A 9,695-nucleotide genomic window follows, 5' to 3' on the forward strand; every position below is an offset into this window, starting at 1 on the left:
GCAGGAATATGTTATTGAAAAAAATTAGAAAAATTTATTTTAGCCGTAAATCGAAAATAATGGATCGAGCGAATCGGTCGATTGCGCCGAGACGCGCTATGATGCAACAGACGAGCGATTGGAACCCCCGAATATTTTCAAAGTCCCAACGTACCGATCAAGAGTAAAGTACCATTTTCCTACATTAGATTTCGTTCTAAATGCTTAATCCCTATGTAAAAACGTTAGTTAAGCAAGAATATCGTATTTTTAAAAAAATCTAATGATAGGATTTTCCAGAAAATTGAAAAAACCGAAAAATGTCAAGAGTAAAGTGCCATTTTCTGACATTAGATTTCGTTCTAAATGCTTAATCCCTATGTAGAAACGTTAGTTAAGCAAGAATATCGTATTTTTAAAAAAATCTAATGATAGGATTTTTCAGAAAATTGAAAAAACCGTAAAATGTCAAGAGTAAAGTGCCCTTATTTTAAACAATGTATCGTTCTAAATGCTTAATCCCTATGTAAAAAAGTTATTTAAGCAGGAATATGTTATTGAAAAAAATTAGAAAAATTTATTTTAGCCGTAAATCGAAAATAATGGATCGAGCGAATCGGTCGATTGCGCCGAGACGCGCTATGATGCAACAGACGAGCGATTGGAACGCCCGAATATTTTCAAAGTCCCAACGTACCGATCAAGAGTAAAGTACCATTTTCCTACATTAGATTTCGTTCTAAATGCTTAATCCCTATGTAAAAACGTTAGTTAAGCAAGAATATCGTATTTTTAAAAAAATCTAATGATAGGATTTCCCAGAAAATTGAAAAAACCGAAAAATGTCAAGAGTAAAGTGCCATTTTCTGACATTAGATTTCGTTCTAAATGCTTAATCCCTATGTAGAAACGTTAGTTAAGCAAGAATATCGTATTTTTAAAAAAATCTAATGATAGGATTTTTCGGAAAATTGAAAAAACCGTAAAATGTCAAGAGTAAAGTGCCCTTATTTTAAACAATGTATCGTTCTAAATGCTTAATCCCTATGTAAAAAAGTTATTTAAGCAGGAATATGTTATTGAAAAAAATTAGAAAAATTTATTTTAGCCGTAAATCGAAAATAATGGATCGAGCGAATCGGTCGATTGCGCCGAGACGCGCTATGATGCAACAGACGAGCGATTGGAACGCCCGAATATTTTCAAAGTCCCAACGTACCGATCAAGAGTAAAGTACCATTTTCCTACATTAGATTTCGTTCTAAATGCTTAATCCCTATGTAAAAACGTTAGTTAAGCAAGAATATCGTATTTTTAAAAAAATCTAATGATAGGATTTCCCAGAAAATTGAAAAAACCGAAAAATGTCAAGAGTAAAGTGCCATTTTCTGACATTAGATTTCGTTCTAAATGCTTAATCCCTATGTAGAAACGTTAGTTAAGCAAGAATATCGTATTTTTAAAAAAATCTAATGATAGGATTTTTCAGAAAATTGAAAAAACCGTAAAATGTCAAGAGTAAAGTGCCCTTATTTTAAACAATGTATCGTTCTAAATGCTTAATCCCTATGTAAAAAAGTTATTTAAGCAGGAATATGTTATTGAAAAAAATTAGAAAAATTTATTTTAGCCGTAAATCGAAAATAATGGATCGAGCGAATCGGTCGATTGCGCCGAGACGCGCTATGATGCAACAGACGAGCGATTGGAACCCCCGAATATTTTCAAAGTCCCAACGTACCGATCAAGAGTAAAGTACCATTTTCCTACATTAGATTTCGTTCTAAATGCTTAATCCCTATGTAAAAACGTTAGTTAAGCAAGAATATCGTATTTTTAAAAAAATCTAATGATAGGATTTTCCAGAAAATTGAAAAAACCGAAAAATGTCAAGAGTAAAGTGCCATTTTCTGACATTAGATTTCGTTCTAAATGCTTAATCCCTATGTAGAAACGTTAGTTAAGCAAGAATATCGTATTTTTAAAAAAATCTAATGATAGGATTTTTCAGAAAATTGAAAAAACCGTAAAATGTCAAGAGTAAAGTGCCCTTATTTTAAACAATGTATCGTTCTAAATGCTTAATCCCTATGTAAAAAAGTTATTTAAGCAGGAATATGTTATTGAAAAAAATTAGAAAAATTTATTTTAGCCGTAAATCGAAAATAATGGATCGAGCGAATCGGTCGATTGCGCCGAGACGCGCTATGATGCAACAGACGAGCGATTGGAACGCCCGAATATTTTCAAAGTCCCAACGTACCGATCAAGAGTAAAGTACCATTTTCCTACATTAGATTTCGTTCTAAATGCTTAATCCCTATGTAAAAACGTTAGTTAAGCAAGAATATCGTATTTTTAAAAAAATCTAATGATAGGATTTTCCAGAAAATTGAAAAAACCGAAAAATGTCAAGAGTAAAGTGCCATTTTCTGACATTAGATTTCGTTCTAAATGCTTAATCCCTATGTAGAAACGTTAGTTAAGCAAGAATATCGTATTTTTAAAAAAATCTAATGATAGGATTTTCCAGAAAATTGAAAAAACCGAAAAATGTCAAGAGTAAAGTGCCATTTTCTGACATTAGATTTCGTTCTAAATGCTTAATCCCTATGTAGAAACGTTAGTTAAGCAAGAATATCGTATTTTTAAAAAAATCTAATGATAGGATTTTTCAGAAAATTGAAAAAACCGTAAAATGTCAAGAGTAAAGTGCCCTTATTTTAAACAATGTATCGTTCTAAATGCTTAATCCCTATGTAAAAAAGTTATTTAAGCAGGAATATGTTATTGAAAAAAATTAGAAAAATTTATTTTAGCCGTAAATCGAAAATAATGGATCGAGCGAATCGGTCGATTGCGCCGAGACGCGCTATGATGCAACAGACGAGCGATTGGAACGCCCGAATATTTTCAAAGTCCCAACGTACCGATCAAGAGTAAAGTACCATTTTCCTACATTAGATTTCGTTCTAAATGCTTAATCCCTATGTAAAAACGTTAGTTAAGCAAGAATATCGTATTTTTAAAAAAATCTAATGATAGGATTTCCCAGAAAATTGAAAAAACCGAAAAATGTCAAGAGTAAAGTGCCATTTTCTGACATTAGATTTCGTTCTAAATGCTTAATCCCTATGTAGAAACGTTAGTTAAGCAAGAATATCGTATTTTTAAAAAAATCTAATGATAGGATTTTTCAGAAAATTGAAAAAACCGTAAAATGTCAAGAGTAAAGTGCCCTTATTTTAAACAATGTATCGTTCTAAATGCTTAATCCCTATGTAAAAAAGTTATTTTAGCAGGAATATGTTATTGAAAAAAATTAGAAAAATTTATTTTAGCCGTAAATCGAAAATAATGGATCGAGCGAATCGGTCGATTGCGCCGAGACGCGCTATGATGCAACAGACGAGCGATTGGAACGCCCGAATATTTTCAAAGTCCCAACGTACCGATCAAGAGTAAAGTACCATTTTCCTACATTAGATTTCGTTCTAAATGCTTAATCCCTATGTAAAAACGTTAGTTAAGCAAGAATATCGTATTTTTAAAAAAATCTAATGATAGGATTTCCCAGAAAATTGAAAAAACCGAAAAATGTCAAGAGTAAAGTGCCATTTTCTGACATTAGATTTCGTTCTAAATGCTTAATCCCTATGTAGAAACGTTAGTTAAGCAAGAATATCGTATTTTTAAAAAAATCTAATGATAGGATTTTTCAGAAAATTGAAAAAACCGTAAAATGTCAAGAGTAAAGTGCCCTTATTTTAAACAATGTATCGTTCTAAATGCTTAATCCCTATGTAAAAAAGTTATTTTAGCAGGAATATGTTATTGAAAAAAATTAGAAAAATTTATTTTAGCCGTAAATCGAAAATAATGGATCGAGCGAATCGGTCGATTGCGCCGAGACGCGCTATGATGCAACAGACGAGCGATTGGAACGCCCGAATATTTTCAAAGTCCCAACGTACCGATCAAGAGTAAAGTACCATTTTCCTACATTAGATTTCGTTCTAAATGCTTAATCCCTATGTAAAAACGTTAGTTAAGCAAGAATATCGTATTTTTAAAAAAATCTAATGATAGGATTTCCCAGAAAATTGAAAAAACCGAAAAATGTCAAGAGTAAAGTGCCATTTTCTGACATTAGATTTCGTTCTAAATGCTTAATCCCTATGTAGAAACGTTAGTTAAGCAAGAATATCGTATTTTTAAAAAAATCTAATGATAGGATTTTTCAGAAAATTGAAAAAACCGTAAAATGTCAAGAGTAAAGTGCCCTTATTTTAAACAATGTATCGTTCTAAATGCTTAATCCCTATGTAAAAAAGTTATTTAAGCAGGAATATGTTATTGAAAAAAATTAGAAAAATTTATTTTAGCCGTAAATCGAAAATAATGGATCGAGCGAATCGGTCGATTGCGCCGAGACGCGCTATGATGCAACAGACGAGCGATTGGAACCACCGAATATTTTCAAAGTCCCAACGTACCGATCAAGAGTAAAGTACCATTTTCCTACATTAGATTTCGTTCTAAATGCTTAATCCCTATGTAAAAACGTTAGTTAAGCAAGAATATCGTATTTTTAAAAAAATCTAATGATAGGATTTTCCAGAAAATTGAAAAAACCGAAAAATGTCAAGAGTAAAGTGCCATTTTCTGACATTAGATTTCGTTCTAAATGCTTAATCCCTATGTAGAAACGTTAGTTAAGCAAGAATATCGTATTTTTAAAAAAATCTAATGATAGGATTTTTCAGAAAATTGAAAAAACCGTAAAATGTCAAGAGTAAAGTGCCCTTATTTTAAACAATGTATCGTTCTAAATGCTTAATCCCTATGTAAAAAAGTTATTTTAGCAGGAATATGTTATTGAAAAAAATTAGAAAAATTTATTTTAGCCGTAAATCGAAAATAATGGGGACACCGGAGCTGTTCGAAGCGCCGAGCGCGCCGCGTACGCCCGAATATTTTCAAAGTCCCAACGTACCGATCAAGAGTAAAGTACCATTTTCCTACATTAGATTTCGTTCTAAATGCTTAATCCCTATGTAAAAACGTTAGTTAAGCAAGAATATCGTATTTTTAAAAAAATCTAATGATAGGATTTCCCAGAAAATTGAAAAAACCGAAAAATGTCAAGAGTAAAGTGCCATTTTCTGACATTAGATTTCGTTCTAAATGCTTAATCCCTATGTAGAAACGTTAGTTAAGCAAGAATATCGTATTTTTAAAAAAATCTAATGATAGGATTTTTCAGAAAATTGAAAAAACCGTAAAATGTCAAGAGTAAAGTGCCCTTATTTTAAACAATGTATCGTTCTAAATGCTTAATCCCTATGTAAAAAAGTTATTTTAGCAGGAATATGTTATTGAAAAAAATTAGAAAAATTTATTTTAGCCGTAAATCGAAAATAATGGATCGAGCGAATCGGTCGATTGCGCCGAGACGCGCTATGATGCAACAGACGAGCGATTGGAACGCCCGAATATTTTCAAAGTCCCAACGTACCGATCAAGAGTAAAGTACCATTTTCCTACATTAGATTTCGTTCTAAATGCTTAATCCCTATGTAAAAACGTTAGTTAAGCAAGAATATCGTATTTTTAAAAAAATCTAATGATAGGATTTCCCAGAAAATTGAAAAAACCGAAAAATGTCAAGAGTAAAGTGCCATTTTCTGACATTAGATTTCGTTCTAAATGCTTAATCCCTATGTAGAAACGTTAGTTAAGCAAGAATATCGTATTTTTAAAAAAATCTAATGATAGGATTTTTCAGAAAATTGAAAAAACCGTAAAATGTCAAGAGTAAAGTGCCCTTATTTTAAACAATGTATCGTTCTAAATGCTTAATCCCTATGTAAAAAAGTTATTTTAGCAGGAATATGTTATTGAAAAAAATTAGAAAAATTTATTTTAGCCGTAAATCGAAAATAATGGATCGAGCGAATCGGTCGATTGCGCCGAGACGCGCTATGATGCAACAGACGAGCGATTGGAACGCCCGAATATTTTCAAAGTCCCAACGTACCGATCAAGAGTAAAGTACCATTTTCCTACATTAGATTTCGTTCTAAATGCTTAATCCCTATGTAAAAACGTTAGTTAAGCAAGAATATCGTATTTTTAAAAAAATCTAATGATAGGATTTCCCAGAAAATTGAAAAAACCGAAAAATGTCAAGAGTAAAGTGCCATTTTCTGACATTAGATTTCGTTCTAAATGCTTAATCCCTATGTAGAAACGTTAGTTAAGCAAGAATATCGTATTTTTAAAAAAATCTAATGATAGGATTTTCCAGAAAATTGAAAAAACCGAAAAATGTCAAGAGTAAAGTGCCATTTTCTGACATTAGATTTCGTTCTAAATGCTTAATCCCTATGTAGAAACGTTAGTTAAGCAAGAATATCGTATTTTTAAAAAAATCTAATGATAGGATTTTTCAGAAAATTGAAAAAACCGTAAAATGTCAAGAGTAAAGTGCCCTTATTTTAAACATTATATCGTTCTAAATGCTTAATCCCTATGTAAAAAAGTTATCTAAGCAAGAATATGTTATTGAATAAAATGAGAAAAATTTATTTTAGCCGTAAATCGAAAATAATGGGTCGAGCGAATCGGTCGATTGCGCCGAGACGCGCTATGATGCAACAGACGAGCGATTGGAACGCCCGAATATTTTCAAAGTCCCACCGTACCGATCAAGAGTAAAGTACCATTTTCCTACATTAGATTTCGTTCTAAATGCTTAATCCCTATGTAGAAACGTTAGTTAAGCAAGAATATCGTATTTTTAAAAAAATCTAATGATAGGATTTTCCAGAAAATTGAAAAAACCGAAAAATGTCAAGAGTAAAGTGCCATTTTCTGACATTAGATTTCGTTCTAAATGCTTAATCCCTATGTAGAAACGTTAGTTAAGCAAGAATATCGTATTTTTAAAAAAATCTAATGATAGGATTTTTCAGAAAATTGAAAAAACCGTAAAATGTCAAGAGTAAAGTGCCCTTATTTTAAACAATGTATCGTTCTAAATGCTTAATCCCTATGTAAAAAAGTTATCTAAGCAAGAATATGTTATTGAAAAAAATTAGAAAAATTTATTTTAGCCGTAAATCGAAAAGAAGTCTGTTCGTTTCTCTGTCTCTCTCGCGCGATCGAACTATCGATGTTTCCCGACAAACTATTGGAAGTTTAATTAAACTTTATACATGAAATTACTCGTTTTGATCCCCGCTACACAGCCGTATACTTTTTATAATTTTGTGGAATCGGGAACCTTGAAATATTTATCATAACGCGGATCGACTGTCTCTGTCTCTTTCTAGATCGGAAGAATCGATGTTTCCCGGCAAACTATTGGGAGTTTAATTAAACTTTATACATGAAATTACTCGTTCTGATCCCCGCTACACAGCCGTAAACTTTTTATAAATTTGTGGAATCGGGAACCTCGAAATATTTATCATAACGCGGATCGACTGTCTCTGTCTCTTTCTAGATCGGAAGAATCGATGTTTCCCGGAAAACTATTGGGAGTTTAATTAAACTTTATACATGAAATTACTCGTTCTGATCCCCGCTACACAGCCGTATACTTTTTATAATTTTGTGGAATCGGGAACCTTGAAATATTTATCATAACGCGGATCGACTGTCTCTGTCTCTTTCTAGATCGGAAGAATCGATGTTTCCCGGCAAACTATTGGGAGTTTAATTAAACTTTATACATGAAATTACTCGTTCTGATCCCCGCTACACAGCCGTATACTTTTTATAATTTTGTGGAATCGGGAACCTCGAAATATTTATCATAACGCGGATCGACTGTCTCTGTCTCTTTCTAGATCGGAATAATCGATGTTTCCCGGCAAACTAATGGGATATTAATTAAACTTTATACACGAAATTACTCGTTTTGATCCCTGCTACACAGCCGTATACTTTTTATAATTTTGTGGAATCGGGAACCTCGAAATATTTATCATAACGCGGATCGACTGTCTCTGTCTCTTTCTAGATCGGAAGAATCGATGTTTCCCGGCAAACTATTGGGAGTTTAATTAAACTTTATACATGAAATTACTCGTTTTGATCCCCGCTACACAGCCGTATACTTTTTATAATTTTGTGGAATCGGGAACCTTGAAATATTTAACATAACGCGGATCGACTGTCTCTGTCTCTTTCTAGATCGGAATAATCGATGTTTCCCGGCAAACTAATGGGATATTAATTAAACTTTATACACGAAATTACTCGTTTTGATCCCTGCTACACAGCCGTATACTTTTTATAATTTTGTGGAATCGGGAACCTTGCAATATTTAACATAACGCGGATCGACTGTCTCTGTCTCTTTCTAGATCGGAAGAATCGATGTTTCCCGGCAAACTATTGGGAGTTTAATTAAACTTTATACATGAAATTACTCGTTTTGATCCCCGCTACACAGCCGTATACTTTTTATAATTTTGTGGAATCGGGAACCTCGAAATATTTATCATAACGCGGATCGACTGTCTCTGTCTCTTTCTAGATCGGAAGAATCGATGTTTCCCGGCAAACTATTGGGAGTTTAATTAAACTTTATACATGAAATTACTCGTTCTGATCCCCGCTACACAGCCGTATACTTTTTATAATTTTGTGGAATCGGGAACCTCGAAATATTTATCATAACGCGGATCGACTGTCTCTGTCTCTTTCTAGATCGGAAGAATCGATGTTTCCCGGCAAACTATTGGGAGTTTAATTAAACTTTATACATGAAATTACTCGTTCTGATCCCCGCTACACAGCCGTATACTTTTTATAATTTTGTGGAATCGGGAACCTCGAAATATTTATCATAACGCGGATCGACTGTCTCTGTCTCTTTCTAGATCGGAAGAATCGATGTTTCCCGGCAAACTATTGGGAGTTTAATTAAACTTTATACATGAAATTACTCGTTCTGATCCCCGCTACACAGCCGTATACTTTTTATAATTTTGTGGAATCGGGAACCTCGAAATATTTATCATAACGCGGATCGACTGTCTCTGTCTCTTTCTAGATCGGAAGAATCGATGTTTCCCGGCAAACTATTGGGAGTTTAATTAAACTTTATACATGAAATTACTCGTTTTGATCCCCGCTACACAGCCGTATACTTTTTATAATTTTGTGGAATCGGGAACCTTGAAATATTTAACATAACGCGGATCGACTGTCTCTGTCTCTTTCTAGATCGGAATAATCGATGTTTCCCGGCAAACTAATGGGATATTAATTAAACTTTATACACGAAATTACTCGTTTTGATCCCTGCTACACAGCCGTATACTTTTTATAATTTTGTGGAATCGGGAACCTTGCAATATTTAACATAACGCGGATCGACTGTCTCTGTCTCTTTCTAGATCGGAATAATCGATGTTTCCCGGCAAAGTAATGGGAGTTTAATTAAACTTTATGCATCAAATCATTCAGTTTGACTCCTGCAACACAACCAAACACTCTCTGTAATTTTCTGAACTGAAAAACCACTGAAATTGCGCTCGAAATGCGGAGCGACGGGTCGGCGCGTCTGCACTGTGCGACAGCTAGTCAAAACGTCCGAACAGCGTATTGTTTTCGATCTCTTGGTATAATATTCGTATTCCTTGCTGTGTATAGCTTCCGATCGATTATTGCAATGGTCAAAGTTCCAGCGGCGTAATGCT

Source organism: Megalopta genalis, unplaced genomic scaffold, assembly GCF_051020955.1.
Source record: "Megalopta genalis isolate 19385.01 unplaced genomic scaffold, iyMegGena1_principal scaffold0094, whole genome shotgun sequence".
NCBI classification, from domain to species: domain Eukaryota; kingdom Metazoa; phylum Arthropoda; class Insecta; order Hymenoptera; family Halictidae; genus Megalopta; species Megalopta genalis.